The sequence below is a fragment of the Pseudophryne corroboree genome, chromosome 5 (assembly GCF_028390025.1).
Source record: "Pseudophryne corroboree isolate aPseCor3 chromosome 5, aPseCor3.hap2, whole genome shotgun sequence".
In the NCBI taxonomy this organism is placed as follows: Eukaryota; Metazoa; Chordata; class Amphibia; order Anura; family Myobatrachidae; genus Pseudophryne; species Pseudophryne corroboree.
Window position 1 is genome coordinate 91,837,173 of NC_086448.1, and position 16,704 is coordinate 91,853,876.

At 45.9% G+C, this 16,704-nt stretch overlaps 1 long non-coding RNA gene across 1 annotated transcript in view; it reads left to right on the forward strand.

Annotated features, from left to right (window-relative positions):
* Window positions 1–4,162, forward strand: part of LOC134928807 (uncharacterized) — an 87,075-nt gene extending 82,913 nt beyond the window's left edge. The window contains exon 3 of the long non-coding RNA XR_010178025.1: window positions 681–4,162. This is a non-coding gene — a long non-coding RNA (uncharacterized LOC134928807). The remainder of the gene's footprint in view (window positions 1–680) is intronic.
* Window positions 4,163–16,704: the final 12,542 nt, after the last annotated feature.

Sequence of the window (16,704 nt, forward strand, 5' to 3'; positions counted from 1 at the left end):
AGTTGTTAAATAAATCTAATTTGACATGTTTAGTTATTTGCGTTGTGTCCATGTCATGTTTCTGTTTTTTTTTTCATGAGTTTTCTCCTATATCCATAATGCAATTACTGTAGATGCTGAATAACCCCCCAAAAGTATAATTGCCATCTACATTTACACATCTCATGTATCACTATAAATTATCTACCCAGTGACACATTCTTGGGGTAGATTTACTAAAATTTCTAAAAAAGTGGAGGTGTTGCTTATAGCATCTAATCAGATTGTAGAGCACATTTTTAAACTGTGCTAGGAAAAGAATAGCTATAATCTGATTGGTTGATCCACCTGTCCTTTTAGATTCATTAGATCTACCCCATTTGGTTTTCTGAGTCTAAACTTTGAGGGGTATACAGTATTTACTAAAGGTCAATTTCAATAGATTTCCATCGATTTCAGATCTATTAAAATTGATCTTAACCGATGTTGGGTTTCCAGGGCCAAAACATTAACTAACATTTTAAAATGAGTGTTAAAAAAATCATGTGTTAGTAAATGTGTGTTTTAACCCTGGAAGCCCAACATCGATTAAGATCGATTTTAATCGATATGAAATTGATCAAAATCGATCTTTAGTAAATATAGCCCTAAGAGTGAAACCAATAAAGTTTTAAAAAAAGTATATTTAATATTTTTTTCAGAATAATGAAAACATCCTGCTTCTATGCTAACTTCCTGTCAGACTTCCACCAAGAAGATCAAAGATCTATATGAGAGCAGCCACTGTCAGCCAGGTGAGTATGGGTATAACCCAGTGGTTCTCAAACTCGGTCCTCAGGACCGCACACAGTTCACGTTTTCCATTTCACCCGGCAGGAGCACTGTGTATCTCCAACTGTCACATTTTAAAAATCTACAGGTGACCTGCAAAACATGAACCGTGTGGGGTCCTGAGGACCGAGTTTGAGAACCTGTGGTATAATCCATTGCACTGGCAGTGAACGGCAGGCATTCCAATCTACATGGACTACAAGGACAGCCCTGCCACTACCAGAGCATTATGCCCTGGAGAATGGCATGCAGTTTTTTCCATCCTATTGTTAAATATCTGAACATATTAGTAACCACAACAATAACAGCAATACGTTTGTTATTGCAAACCTATTACAGGTTGAGTATCCCATATCCAAATATTCCAAAATACGGAATATTCCGAAATTCGGACTTTTTTGAGTGAGACTGAGATAGTGAAACCTTTGTTTTTTGATGGCTCAATGTATACAAACTTTGTTTAATACTCAAAGTTATTAAAAATATTGTATTAAATGACCTTCAGGCTGTGTGCATAAGATGTATATGAAACATAAATGAATTGTGTAAATGTAGACACACTTTCTTTAATGCACAAAGTTATAAAAAATATTGGCTAAAATGACCTTCAGGCTGTGTGTATAAGGTGTATATGTAACATAAATGCATTCTGTGCTTATATTTAGGTCCCATCACCATGATATCTCATTATGTATGCAATTATTCCAAAATATGGAAAAATCCGATATCCAAAATACCTCTGGTCCCAAGCATTGTGGATAAGGGATACTCAACCTGTATAGAATTGTTTTGGATAATTGTAACATATAAAGCCGCTATTAGAGTAATTTATATTGTAGCAATGTAACGATTGCACCAACACAATGTGTAGACAGGGTGGTGCTGAAGAACCTATATAAGAAATCAGAAACATTACAAGCCAAACTAGAACCCAGCATGTTCAATATCACTAAAAAGAAAAAAGGGTATTTTACAGGAAAAAGTAGAGAAATGAGGACAGAGATAACTATCAATCCTCTGGATAGATTAAGAGAAAGACCCAAGGGCTTCTTTAGGTGTGCCAGAGCCAGGTGCCTCACTTGCAGGAATGTAAATTCGTGCAGTAAGACATTTGAGTCTAGAGCCACGGGTGAATCTTTTGCTATAGAGGGCTTCTTGAACTGTGAATCCACGTATACCTTATAGAATGCGGATGTGGATACCAGTATGTCGGACGAACTATTAGAAAACTGAAAGTGCGCTTTCTCGAACATCGAAGAAACATCATAAATCAAAATATTACACATAGTGTGTCGCGACACACAAGCCAGTGCAGACAAGGTAATATTTCCGATGTCCGACTAAAAGCACTTGAACAGATCAAGATAACGTAAAGAGGAGGCGATAGATTCAATGCTTTATGCAGAAAAGAGGCCTTCTGGATTTTCCGTCTAAAGACTCTGGAGCCCTTGGGCCTAAATGAGAACATAGAACTTAATAATATCTAATGTTGTTATATGCATATGTTCCCTCAAGGAGGTACTTCTGTTATAAATGTGCCCCTCAGACTATTGCTCCCGAATGTCCCTATGTGTATATGTACATGTCCCTGTAAGTGAATACTTGAAACATAGGAGTCTTTCAGTCACATATAAGTAGTGACGTTAATCCTATGGTCTGTATCCCCTATATCTAGTAATTGGTGTATCCTTTATTATAATACATAAACTAAGATTGAATAATTCGTCTTTTCACAAAAAAGTGGAGAGTTTCCACTAAGCATATACATGAATAAGTTCTTATTATATGTATATGGTCCCTTCCCAAGCTGATTTATATATGCAGGGAGTATATCAATTATAGAGATCTCCTTATATGTATTCATCTTTTGGATTATATTATATTGTTATCCTCATATGCATCTTCTATTCATATGTGTCTGTATTCTCTATCTCACTTCACTCCCCTATACTTCTTGTTTTATATATTAAGGAAAACATAGGTTGTATATATCCCCTAATCATTAGGGTCCTAAAATAAGAATTTAAAAATATTTTAAAAAATAATTAGAACTAATTACCACTGGTGGTTCAAACCATATAAGGGTTAATTAAGATATAGGTATGTGGACTAGATGTCTATTGCCGGATTTATGACACCTCAATGTGGCTACTAGATCAAGTATCATTTTTATAACTTTTTATCAATTTTTTTTTTGTATATTAATTATATATAGGGAAGCCAATCCCGGGCCATTTTTTCAATCCCGGGTATCGGGATTGAAAAATGGTCAATCCCGGGATTCCCGGGATTGGCTTTAGACTGTGTCCGGCCGACCCCCACGCCCCACCCCTCCCGCCCTGCAGACATAAAAAAAAAACGTACCTGCACAGCCAGGTCCTGAGGACGCTCAATGCTGATCCCTCAATCCCCGGGATTGGAGCTTCCAATCCCGGGATTGAATCCCTGCCGTTTTTGGGCCTAAATCCCGGGATCCCGCCGATCCCGATCCCGGGATTGGCATCCCTAATTATGTATGTTTACTTATGTATACAACATATAGTGCATATATAGGTGTACCAGAAAGGCATAACTATAAACTGGTTAAATTAGATATTTTAATGAGAAACCGATCAGCTGTTATTAATAATGTCTGAACAGAAATTTTTGACCAATGGGGAGTCCCCGAGGGGGATAAATAGAGACTGCACTAATGAAAATCTAAACCTCAGAGGAAACCGCCACCCATTAAAGGCGGAGAAACGCGCCAGTTGATCGAGATACATCAGGTGGAACGCACCGGAAGCTCCGAAAAACCCGGAAGTCGCGGTCCGCGACCAAACGTTCCCTGCTACACCACACGCTTCCAGCGTCTAAGGCTCTGTTGGAGGCAGCTGCCGGTACCAACCAGCCAGGCAACAGACACTCTGAACCGCCGCAGTGCGGAGGGATAAGCTTCGCCCACGGGAGTGTCGTGCCGTGGAACAACAACTACCAGCACCACATCACGTAACTATTCATTGCTGCTAAGCATTTTGCCTTACAAAACTGCCAAAACCAACAAACTTTTCTACCATTATTAGTGCGGGACTGTGACTTTTCAAATGTGGCACTTGCTATGCTTATTTAACAACAACTAATATTGATATTAATAAGTCCCTTGGAGGTAGATAACAGCTTTACTAACCAGTAGTTCTGTATGAAAAGATTGTGCTGTGCCTAACGGACTATTACATCGTGTGCATGCCTTCTACTAACACCAAAGCCTAATTGGCGAGAGCTTATATTGTACAATTTATTTATTTTTCTTCAGTCTTGACTGTTTTATCATGATGGTTTGATTATGTTTAAATTTATTGTTTTTAACAGCTAAATAAAGGTATTTTTTATTAAACCAGCAGCCTTTGAATAAACTAGATGTTCATGATTACACCCACTAGTGCACTCACATTAGATATTTAACATTTTGGACCTTGTGTCCTGTATTTGAGGATATCCAGATCCTCTTTGTGTGAGCTACCGTTTAATAGTATATTTTCAATAACACATAAATTAATTTTTAGCGCCCACTTTTTGATTGTTTTGGATAATTGTAACATATAAAGCCGCTATTAGAGTCATTTATATTGTAGCAATGTAACGATTGCACCAACACAATGTGTAGACAGGGTGGTACTGAAGAACCTCTTTTAGGAATTACCAGATCTCTGTGGGATCGTCCATGACCCTCAACTTCAACATCTCTCTGATCTCTTATACGCTATTCGGAATATGATAGTTTATCAAGAAATAACTTTGAGAGATGCAAACCTTCCTCCAGTTACCAAAAATATGTAGTAAAGACCTACTATATAAAATCTGTGTCTTTATTTTTATTTGGTGACCCTAATAGGGTGGCCGTATAAGCCATATGTTATTTTTCTTTAGAGGGCTCTCAAAATATATGGTTCTCCATCTGATGTGGATCTACACATCTCCTGTGTCTGTCTGGAGATGAGATTTCCACAACAACCAGAGAATCACAGATTGAAGATATCAAAATTAACTGGGGAAATAAAAATGAGGAGAATGTGTTGCCTCATCTGAGAATGTCGCCTTGTGAGTGCAGGACACAAAAGGTGTGTAACGACTGACATCCAAATAAACTCCCAAAATTTGTCATCATTCTTCCCAGGGGCGTAGCCAGAACTTTGTGGGCCACATAGCAACATTTTGAAGGGGTCCGCGTCCCGATGCTTTTAGAGAGACACCTCTCCGCAGCAGTTGTTAATTTTATGCTCATAATAGTGTGCTAGTTAATTATATGAACCATATTAAAGCCCTAGTTCAGATGATGTCACTTTGCAGGGCTACCAGTACTTATTATGAAACACAGTATCCCCAATTCACTTTGTGTCATACTGTACAGTGTCCCCCAGTTCATATTATGTCACATTATAGTCTCCCTGTTCTTATTATGCCAAATTAACATTTGTAAGGGCCCCTATGTACCACCGGGATACGGTCAAGATCCCACCGGATGGAATCCCGGCGGTCGGAGTACCAACACAGGAATCCCGACCGGCACAATCCCGACATATCCTCCCACCATGGGTGTCCACGACACCCACAGAGGGAGAATAAATTAGTGTGCTGAGCATAGCGAGGCACCGTGCCCGCAAGGCGCTGCGTTGCGCTCGCCCCCCTGTCGGGATTGTGCCGGTCGGGATTCCGGTGTCGGTATCTGCAGTGTCTGATCCCATACCACCCAATGGTTACAAATGTATATAACACATGTACAGATTGAGCCGCGCTCATCTAATTTGGCTCCAACCCAAACGTGCACTCCCGGCATGACTAGGCAAAATGTCGCCTAGCCACACTACAGGAGTGCACAGGGACTCTTCCATTACAGTGAATGGGGAACATGTGGCACAGATGGAGCCATGATTAGTGTGGCTCCATCTGTAAGTTTGAGAGGGAAGGTGGCCCCTCTCAGCTCTGGGCCCCATAGCAGCAGCACTTCCTGCACCTATGGTAGCTACATCCCTGTATGTACTATATAACATATGTAACTATGACAGGGAAGGTGGCCCCTCTCAGCTCTGGGCCCCATAGCAGCTGCACTCCCTTCACCTATGGTAGCTACATCACTGTATATATATATACTATATAACATATGTAACTATGACAGGGAATGTGGCTCCTCTCAGCTCTGGGCCCCATAGCAGCTGCACTCCCTTCACCTATGGTAGCTACATCCCTGTATATATATATATACTATATAACATATGTAATTATGTCAGGGAAGGTAGGCCCTTCTCAGCTCTGGGCCACATAGCAGCTGCACTCCCTGCACCTATGGTAGCTACATCCCTGTATATAACATATGTAACTATGACAGGGAAGGTAGGCCCCTCTCAGCTCTGGGCCCCATAGCAGCTGCACTCCCTGCACCTATGGTAGCTACATCCCTGTATATAACATATGTAACTATGACAGGGAATGTGGCCCCTCTCAGCTCTGGGCCCCATAGCAGCTGCACTCCCTTCACCTATGGTAGCTACATCCCTGTATATATATATATATATATATATATATATATATATACTATATAACATATGTAACTATGACAGGGAATGTGGACCCTCCCAGCTCTGGGCCCCATAGCAGCAGTACTCCCTGCACCTATGGTAGCTACATCCCTGTATATACTATATAACATAAGTAACTATGACAGAGAAGGTGGCCCCTCTCAGCTCTGGGCCCCATAGCAGCTGCACTCCCTGCACCTATGGTAGCTACATCCCTGTATATAACATATGTAACTATGACAGGGAAGGTAGGCCCCTCTCAGCAATGGTTTGATTGCAGAGGGATCAGAGATGGGGAATCACAGGGCACCATTAAATCCCACAGCCAGCAATGACAGGAGGTGTGTCATGTGATACCACAGTGCTAGTAGCCCTAACATTGTGGTATGTTGACAACGTTACTGTTTTACCGCTCACTGATTTGCTGTCAAATTGAAGCCAACAGCATCAATCTACTTTAGCATGGGACAGAAATGTATGTTAGCAGAGGCACAGCCCATTTTTGTAAACTTTGTGGACCCTAGAGGTTTTACTAACACCAAAACGGCAGCCGAGGCTGGAGCTATGGATCCTCCCCACCACACACACACACTTCTATTGGTCCTAGGCTGTTCCCATAGTCACCCCCTTTATAAAAATATCACTGAATGTTGATACTGCAATTGATACTGTATGATATAACTGGAATATGAAAGTGTACAGATTATTACATAGGGGGAGATGTACTAAGCTGTGGAGAGTAATACAGTGGAGAGAAATAAAGTACCAGCCAATCAGCTCCTAATTGCCATGTCACTGGCTGTGTTAAAAAAAAATGACAGTTAGGAGCTGGTTAGTTGCTTGATTATCTTTCTCAACTGTATCACTTTCCAAACTGAGTCCAACTGCCCCATAATATTAAAATACTAGGGCTACATTTATCAAAGCTTGGCTAGAGATAAAGTAGAAAGAGATACAGGGGCATATTTATCAAAGCTTGAAGAGACATAGGGGTATATGCAATTCTGGGCGAATTGCGGCTTTTTTTCGCCCGTTTTTAAATTCGACACAATTCGACCGTCGAATTCTGGCCGGCGGGTGCCGGAATTCGACATATTCAATAAAAAACGGATTCGACAGTCCCGCTGTCGAAAAACGGACCAATTGAAGGATAAGTGCGTCCTGGATTCGACTTTTCGGACGGCACAAAAATGGTTACAAAACCCTAAAAATAATTGCTTGGGGTCCCCCCTCCTAAGCATAACCAGCCTCGGGCTCTTTGAGCCGGTCCTGGTTGTAAAAATACGGGGGGAAAATTGACTGGGGATCCCCCGTATTTTTAGAACCAGCACCGGGCTCTGTGTCCGGTCCTGGTTCAAAAAATATGGGGGACAAAAAGTGTATGGGTCCCCCGTATTTTTAACACCAGCATCGGGCTCCACTAGCTGGAGATATAATGCCACAGCCGGGGGACACTTTTATACCGGTCCCTGCGGCCGTGGCATTAAATCCCCAACTAGTCACCCCTGGCCGGGGTACCCTGGAGGAGTGGGGACCCCTTACATCAAGGGGTCCCCCCCTCCAGCCACTCAAGGGCCAGGGGTGAAGCCCGAGGCTGTCCCCCCCATCCAAGGGCTGCGGATGGGGGGCTGATAGCCTTGTGTAAAATAAAATAATATTGTTTTTTGCAGAAGAACTACAAGTCCCAGCAAGCCTCCCCCGCAAGCTGGTACTTGGAGAACCACAAGTACCAGCATGCGGGAGTAAAACGGGCCCACTGGTACCTGTAGTTCTTCTGCAAAAAAAATACCCAAATAAAAACAGGACACGCACACCGTGAAAGTACAACTTTATTACATACATGCCAACACACACATACTTACCTATGTTCACACGCCGACTCTGTCCACGTCTCCAAGTAGAATCCGGGGTACTTGAAAATAAAATTATACTCACCTAAATCCAGTGTGTCCTGTTCTTTTTTTGCAATCCACGTACTTGGCAAAAAAACAAACCGCATACCCGATCCACGCACTGAAAGGGGTCCCATGTTTACACATGGGACCCCTTTCCCCGAATGCTGAGACCCCCGTGACTCCTCTCACAGAGGGTCCCTTCAGCCAATCAGGGAGCGCCACGTCGTGGCACTCTCCTGATTGGCTTTGCGCGTATGAGCTGACAGACAGCGCATCGCACAGCCGCACCATTATCTTCAATGGTGGGAACTTTGCGGTCAGCGGTGAGGTCATCCGCTGTCAGCGGCTGCCTAGCCACACTACAGGGGTGCACAGAGACGCTTCCATTGCAGTCAATGGGGTGCATGTGGTACAGACGGAGCCACGATTAGTGTGGCTCCATCTGTAAGTTTGGCAGGGAAGGTGGGCCCTCTCAGCTCTGGGCCCCATAGCAGCTGCACTCCCTGCACCTATGGTAGCTACACCCGGTATATAACACATGTAACTGTGACAGGGAAGGTGACCCCTCTCAGCTCTAGGCCCCATAGCAGCTGCACTCCCTGCACCTATGGTAGCTACATCCCTTTATATAACATACGTAACTGTGACAGGGAAGGTGGCCCCTCTAAGCTCTGGGCCCCATAGCAGCTGCACTCCCTGCACCTATGGTAGCTACACCCGGTATATAACACATGTAACTGTGACAGGGAAGGTGACCCCTCTCAGCTCTAGGCCCCATAGCAGCTGCACTCCCTGCACCTATGGTAGCTACATCCCTTTATATAACATACGTAACTGTGACAGGGAAGGGGGCCCCTCTAAGCTCTGGGCCCCATAGCAGCTGCACTCCCTGCACCTATGGTAGCTACACCCGGTATATAACACATGTAACTGTGACAGGGAAGGTGGCCCCTCTCAGCTCTAGGCCCCATAGCAGCTGCACTCCCTGCACCTATGGTAGCTACATCCCTGTATATAACATATGTAACTGTGACAGGGAAGGTGACCCCTCTCAGCTCTAGGCCCCATAGCAGCTGCACTCCCTGCACCTATGGTAGCTACATCCCTGTATATAACATATGTAACTGTGACAGGGAAGGTGGCCCCTCTAAGCTCTGGGCCCCATAGCAGCTGCACTCCCTGCACCTATGGTAGCTACATCCCTGTATATAACACATGTAACTGTGACAGGGAAGGTGGCCCCTCTAAGCTCTGGACCCCATGGCATCTGCACTCTATGCACCTATGGTAGCTACATCCCTGTATATAACATATGTAACTGTGACAGGGAAGATGGCCCCTCTCAGCTCTGGGCCCCATAGCAGCTGCACTCCCTGCACCTATGGTAGCTACATCCCTGTATATAACACATGTAACTGTGACAGGGAAGGTGGCCCCTCTAAGCTCTAGGCCCCATAGCAGCTGCACTCTCTGCACCTATGGTAGCTACATCCCTTTATATAACATACGTAACTGTGACAGGGAAGGTGGCCCCTCTAAGCTCTGGGCCCCATAGCAGCTGCACTCCCTGCACCTATGGTAGCTACACCCGGTATATAACACATGTAACTGTGACAGGGAAGGTGACCCCTCTCAGCTCTAGGCCCCATAGCAGCTGCACTCCCTGCACCTATGGTAGCTACATCCCTTTATATAACATACGTAACTGTGACAGGGAAGGGGGCCCCTCTAAGCTCTGGGCCCCATAGCAGCTGCACTCCCTGCACCTATGGTAGCTACACCCGGTATATAACACATGTAACTGTGACAGGTGACCCCTCTCAGCTCTAGGCCCCATAGCAGCTGCACTCCCTGCACCTATGGTAGCTACATCCCTGTATATAACACATGTAACTGTGACAGGGAAGGTGACCCCTCTCAGCTCTAGGCCCCATAGCAGCTGCACTCCCTGCACCTATGGTAGCTACATCCCTGTATATAACATATGTAACTGTGACAGGGAAGGTGGCCCCTCTAAGCTCTGGGCCCCATAGCAGCTGCACTCCCTGCACCTATGGTAGCTACATCCCTGTATATAACACATGTAACTGTGACAGGGAAGGTGGCCCCTCTAAGCTCTGGACCCCATGGCATCTGCACTCTATGCACCTATGGTAGCTACATCCCTGTATATAACATATGTAACTGTGACAGGGAAGATGGCCCCTCTCAGCTCTGGGCCCCATAGAAGCTGCACTCCCTGCACCTATGGTAGCTACATCCCTGTATATAACACATGTAACTGTGACAGGGAAGGTGGCCCCTCTAAGCTCTGGGCCCCATGGCATCTGCACTCCCTGCACCTATGGTAGCTACATCCCTGTATATAACATATGTAACTATGACAGGGAAGGTGGCCCCTCTAAGCTCTGGGCCCCATGGCATCTGCACTCCCTGCACCTATGGTAGCTACATCCCTGTATATAACATATGTAATTATGACAGGGAAGGTGGCCCCTCTCAGCTCTGGGCCCCATGGCATCTGCACTCCCTGCACCTATGGTAGCTACATCCCTGTATATAACATATGTAACTATGACAGGGAAAGTGGCCCCTCTCAGCTCTGGGCCCCATAGCAGCTGCACTCCCTGCACCTATGGTAGCTACATCCCTGTATATAACATATGTAACTATGACTGGTAAGGTGGCCCCTCTCAGCTCTGGGCCCCATGGCATCTGCACTCTCTGACTGCCTGTAAAATGCCGGTTACTGTTGAAGCAGATTGGTTAGTACTTTATCTCTCTCCACACTTTGATAAATATAGCTCATACTTGCCTATTCTCCCAGATGCCCGGAAAGTTAAATAAAACCTTCAGGATCAACTGACATCTACAGAGAAGCGGATGGGGCCTGATAACATGACTTGCTGTGAGGCTACAATAACGCTCCATTTGATCAGCCTAGTGAAGCACTGGAGTTAGTAGACTGGAACAGTGTAACCTTATATAAAACCAATATTTTAAATAAATTGCTGTAACTGCATTCTGTATGACCAGAAAATGTTTTGGAATAAAAGATGGGTGTCCATAGATCAGGTAAGTTGTTAAAAGGTATAATGGGAGACATGATTAAGTGGAGATGATCTGGTTGGCTACCTCAGCTTCTTGGCCTTGTAACAGCCTTTAAACAATTTAACCTGGTATTCATAGCCACCAATGAAATTAGAGATGAGCGGGTTCGGTTCCTCGGAATTCGAACCCCCCCGAACTTCAGCCTTTTTTGCCCGGGTCCGAGCAGACTCGGATCCTCCCGCCTTGCTCGGTTAACCCGAGCGCGTCCGAACGTCATCATCCTGCTGTCGGATTCTCGCGAGACTCGGATTCTATATAAGGAGCCGCGCGTCGCCGCCATTTTCACACGTGCATTGAGATTGATAGGGAGAGGACGTGGCTGGCGTCCTCTCCGTTTAGAGAGACGAGTGACATTTGATTTACTACTAATTTTGGGGAGCAGTTGTTAGGAGTACTCAGTACAGTGCAGAGTTTTGCTGATAGTGACACTGACCACCAGTTTTATTATAATCCGTTCTCTGCCTGAAAAAAACGATACATACCATATCTGTGCTCAGCCTCAGTGTGCTGCATGATATATCATCTATGTATATCTGACTGTGCTGAGTGCTCACTGCTCACACAGCTTAATTGTGGGGGAGACTGGGGAGCAGTTATAGCAGGAGTACACTGCACACTTTTGCTGCCAGTGACCACCAGTATATTGTCTGCCTGAAAAATTTAAACACTCCCGTGGTGTTTTTTATTTTTTATTCTATAAACGCATTCTGCTGACAGTGTCCAGCAGGTCCGTCATTCATTATATTATATAAATATTTACCTACAGTAGTGTTATATTTTTATTTTCATCTCTATCATCTTTATCACCTCTATATTAGCAGACGCAGTACGGTAGTCCACGGCTGTGGCTATCTCTGTGTCGTCAGTGCTCGTCCATAATTGTATACCTACCTACCTGTGGTGGGTTTTTTTTTTCTATCTTCTTCATACTAGTAGTTTAGGAGTCTGCTGACAGTGTCCACCAGGTCCGTCATTATATTATATACCTACAGTAGTAATATATTTATTATATTATCTATACTAGCAGACGCAGTACGGTAGTCCACGGCTGTGGCTATCTCTGTGTCGTCAGTGCTCGTCCATAATTGTATACCTACCTACCTGTGGTGGGGTTTTTTTTTCTATCTTCTTCATACTAGTAGTTTAGGAGTCTGCTGACAGTGTCCACCAGGTCCGTCATTATATTATATACCTACAGTAGTAATATAATTAGTATATTATCTATACTAGCAGACGCAGTACGGTAGGCCACGGCTGTGGCTATCTCTGTGTCGTCAGTGCTCGTCCATAATTGTATACCTACCTACCTGTGGTGGTTTTTTTTTTTCTCTCTTCATACTAGTAGTTTAGGAGTCTGCTGACAGTGTCCACCAGGTCCGTCATTATATTATATACTAGAGATGTGCACTTGAAATTTTTCGGGTTTTGTGTTTTGGTTTTGGGTTCGGTTCCGCGGCCGTGTTTTGGGTTCGACCGCGTTTTGGCAAAACCTCACCGAATTTTTTTTGTCGGATTCGGGTGTGTTTTGGATTCGGGTGTTTTTTTCAAAAAACACTAAAAAACAGCTTAAATCATAGAATTTGGGGGTCATTTTGATCCCAAAGTATTATTAACCTCAAAAACCATAATTTCCACTCATTTTCAGTCTATTCTGAATACCTCACACCTCACAATATTATTTTTAGTCCTAAAATTTGCACCGAGGTCGCTGGATGACTAAGCTAAGCGACCCTAGTGGCCGACACAAACACCTGGCCCATCTAGGAGTGGCACTGCAGTGTCACGCAGGATGTCCCTTCCAAAAAACCCTCCCCAAACAGCACATGACGCAAAGAAAAAAAGAGGCGCAATGAGGTAGCTGTGTGAGTAAGATAAGCGACCCTAGTGGCCGACACAAACACCGGGCCCATCTAGGAGTGGCACTGCAGTGTCTCACGCAGGATGTCCCTTCCAAAAAACCCTCCCCAAACAGCACATGACGCAAAGAAAAAAAGAGGCGCAATGAGGTAGCTGTGTGAGTAAGATAAGCGACCCTAGTGGCCGACACAAACACCTGGCCCATCTAGGAGTGGCACTGCAGTGTCACGCAGGATGGCCCTTCCAATAAACACTCCCCAAACAGCACATGACGCAAAGAAGAAAAAAAGAGGCGCAATGAGGTAGCTGTGTGAGTAAGATAAGCGACCCTAGTGGCCGACACAAACACCGGGCCCATCTAGGAGTGGCACTGCAGTGTCACGCAGGATGTCCCTTCCAAAAAACCCTCCCCAAACAGCACATGACGCAAAGAAAAAAAGAGGCGCAATGAGGTAGCTGTGTGACTAAGCTTAGCGACCCTAGTGGCCGACACAAACACCGGGCCCATCTAGGAGTGGCACTGCCGTGTCACGCAGGATGGCCCTTCCAAAAAACACTCCCCAAACAGCACATGACGCAAAGAAGAAAAAAAGAGGCGCAATGAGGTAGCTGTGTGAGTAAGCTAAGCGACCCTAGTGGCCGACACAAACACCTGGCCCATCTAGGAGTGGCACTGCAGTGTCACGCAGGATGTCCCTTCCAAAAAACCCTCCCCAAACAGCACATGACGCAAAGAAAAAAAGAGGCGCAATGAGGTAGCTGTGTGAGTAAGATAAGCGACCCTAGTGGCCGACACAAACACCGGGCCCATCTAGGAGTGGCACTGCAGTGTCACGCAGGATGGCCCTTCCAAAAAACACTCCCCAAACAGCACATGACGCAAAGAAGAAAAAAAGAGGCGCAATGAGGTAGCTGTGTGTGTAAGCTAAGCGACCCTAGTGGCCGACACAAACACCTGGCCCATCTAGGAGTGGCACTGCAGTGTCACGCAGGATGTCCCTTCCAAAAAACCCTCCCCAAACAGCACATGACGCAAAGAAAAAAAGAGGCGCAATGAGGTAGCTGTGTGAGTAAGATAAGCGACCCTAGTGGCCGACACAAACACCGGGCCCATCTAGGAGTGGCACTGCAGTGTCACGCAGGATGTCCCTTCCAAAAAACCCTCCCCAAACAGCACATGACGCAAAGAAAAAAAGAGGCGCAATGAGGTAGCTGTGTGACTAAGCTTAGCGACCCTAGTGGCCGACACAAACACCGGGCCCATCTAGGAGAGGCACTGCAGTGTCACGCAGGATGGCCCTTCCAAAAAACACTCCCCAAACAGCACATGACGCAAAGAAGAAAAAAAGAGGCGCAATGAGGTAGCTGTGTGAGTAAGCTAAGCGACCCTAGTGGCCGACACAAACACCTGGCCCATCTAGGAGTGGCACTGCAGTGTCACGCAGGATGTCCCTTCCAAAAAACCCTCCCCAAACAGCACATGACGCAAAGAAAAAAAGAGGCGCAATGAGGTAGCTGTGTGAGTAAGATAAGCGACCCTAGTGGCCGACACAAACACCGGGCCCATCTAGGAGTGGCACTGCAGTGTCACGCAGGATGTCCCTTCCAAAAAACCCTCCCCAAACAGCACATGACGCAAAGAAAAAAAGAGGCGCAATGAGGTAGCTGTGTGACTAAGCTTAGCGACCCTAGTGGCCGACACAAACACCGGGCCCATCTAGGAGTGGCACTGCAGTGTCACGCAGGATGGCCCTTCCAAAAAACACTCCCCAAACAGCACATGACGCAAAGAAGAAAAAAAGAGGCGCAATGAAGTAGCTGTGTGAGTAAGCTAAGCGACCCTACTGGCCGACACAAACACCTGGCCCATCTAGGAGTGGCACTGCAGTGTCACGCAGGATGTCCCTTCCAAAAAACCCTCCCCAAACAGCACATGACGCAAAGAAAAAAAGAGGCGCAATGAGGTAGCTGTGTGTGTAAGCTAAGCGACCCTAGTGGCCGACACAAACACCTGGCCCATCTAGGAGTGGCACTGCAGTGTCACGCAGGATGTCCCTTCCAAAAAACCCTCCCCAAACAGCACATGACGCAAAGAAAAAAAGAGGCGCAATGAGGTAGCTGTGTGAGTAAGATAAGCGACCCTAGTGGCCGACACAAACACCGGGCCCATCTAGGAGTGGCACTGCAGTGTCACGCAGGATGTCCCTTCCAAAAAACCCTCCCCAAACAGCACATGACGCAAAGAAAAAAAGAGGCGCAATGAGGTAGCTGTGTGACTAAGCTTAGCGACCCTAGTGGCCGACACAAACACCGGGCCCATCTAGGAGAGGCACTGCAGTGTCACGCAGGATGGCCCTTCCAAAAAACACTCCCCAAACAGCACATGACGCAAAGAAGAAAAAAAGAGGCGCAATGAGGTAGCTGTGTGAGTAAGCTAAGCGACCCTAGTGGCCGACACAAACACCTGGCCCATCTAGGAGTGGCACTGCAGTGTCACGCAGGATGTCCCTTCCAAAAAACCCTCCCCAAACAGCACATGACGCAAAGAAAAAAAGAGGCGCAATGAGGTAGCTGTGTGAGTAAGATAAGCGACCCTAGTGGCCGACACAAACACCGGGCCCATCTAGGAGTGGCACTGCAGTGTCACGCAGGATGTCCCTTCCAAAAAACCCTCCCCAAACAGCACATGACGCAAAGAAAAAAAGAGGCGCAATGAGGTAGCTGTGTGACTAAGCTTAGCGACCCTAGTGGCCGACACAAACACCGGGCCCATCTAGGAGTGGCACTGCAGTGTCACGCAGGATGGCCCTTCCAAAAAACACTCCCCAAACAGCACATGACGCAAAGAAGAAAAAAAGAGGCGCAATGAAGTAGCTGTGTGAGTAAGCTAAGCGACCCTACTGGCCGACACAAACACCTGGCCCATCTAGGAGTGGCACTGCAGTGTCACGCAGGATGTCCCTTCCAAAAAACCCTCCCCAAACAGCACATGACGCAAAGAAAAAAAGAGGCGCAATGAGGTAGCTGTGTGAGTAAGATAAGCGACCCTAGTGGCCGATACAAACACCGGGCCCATCTAGGAGTGGCACTGCAGTGTCACGCAGGATGGCCCTTCCAATAAACACTCCCCAAACAGCACATGACGCAAAGAAGAAAAAAAGAGGCGCAATGAGGTAGCTGTGTGAGTAAGATAAGCGACCCTAGTGGCCGACACAAACACCGGGCCCATCTAGGTGTGGCACTGCAGTGTCACGCAGGATGTCCCTTCCAAAAAACCCTCCCCAAACAGCACATGACGCAAAGAAAAAAAGAGGCGCAATGAGGTAGCTGTGTGACTAAGCTTAGCGACCCTAGTGGCCGACACAAACACCGGGCCCATCTAGGAGTGGCACTGCCGTGTCACGCAGGATGGCCCTTCCAAAAAACACTCCCCAAACAGCACATGACGCAAAGAAGAAAAAAAGAGGCGCAATGAGGTA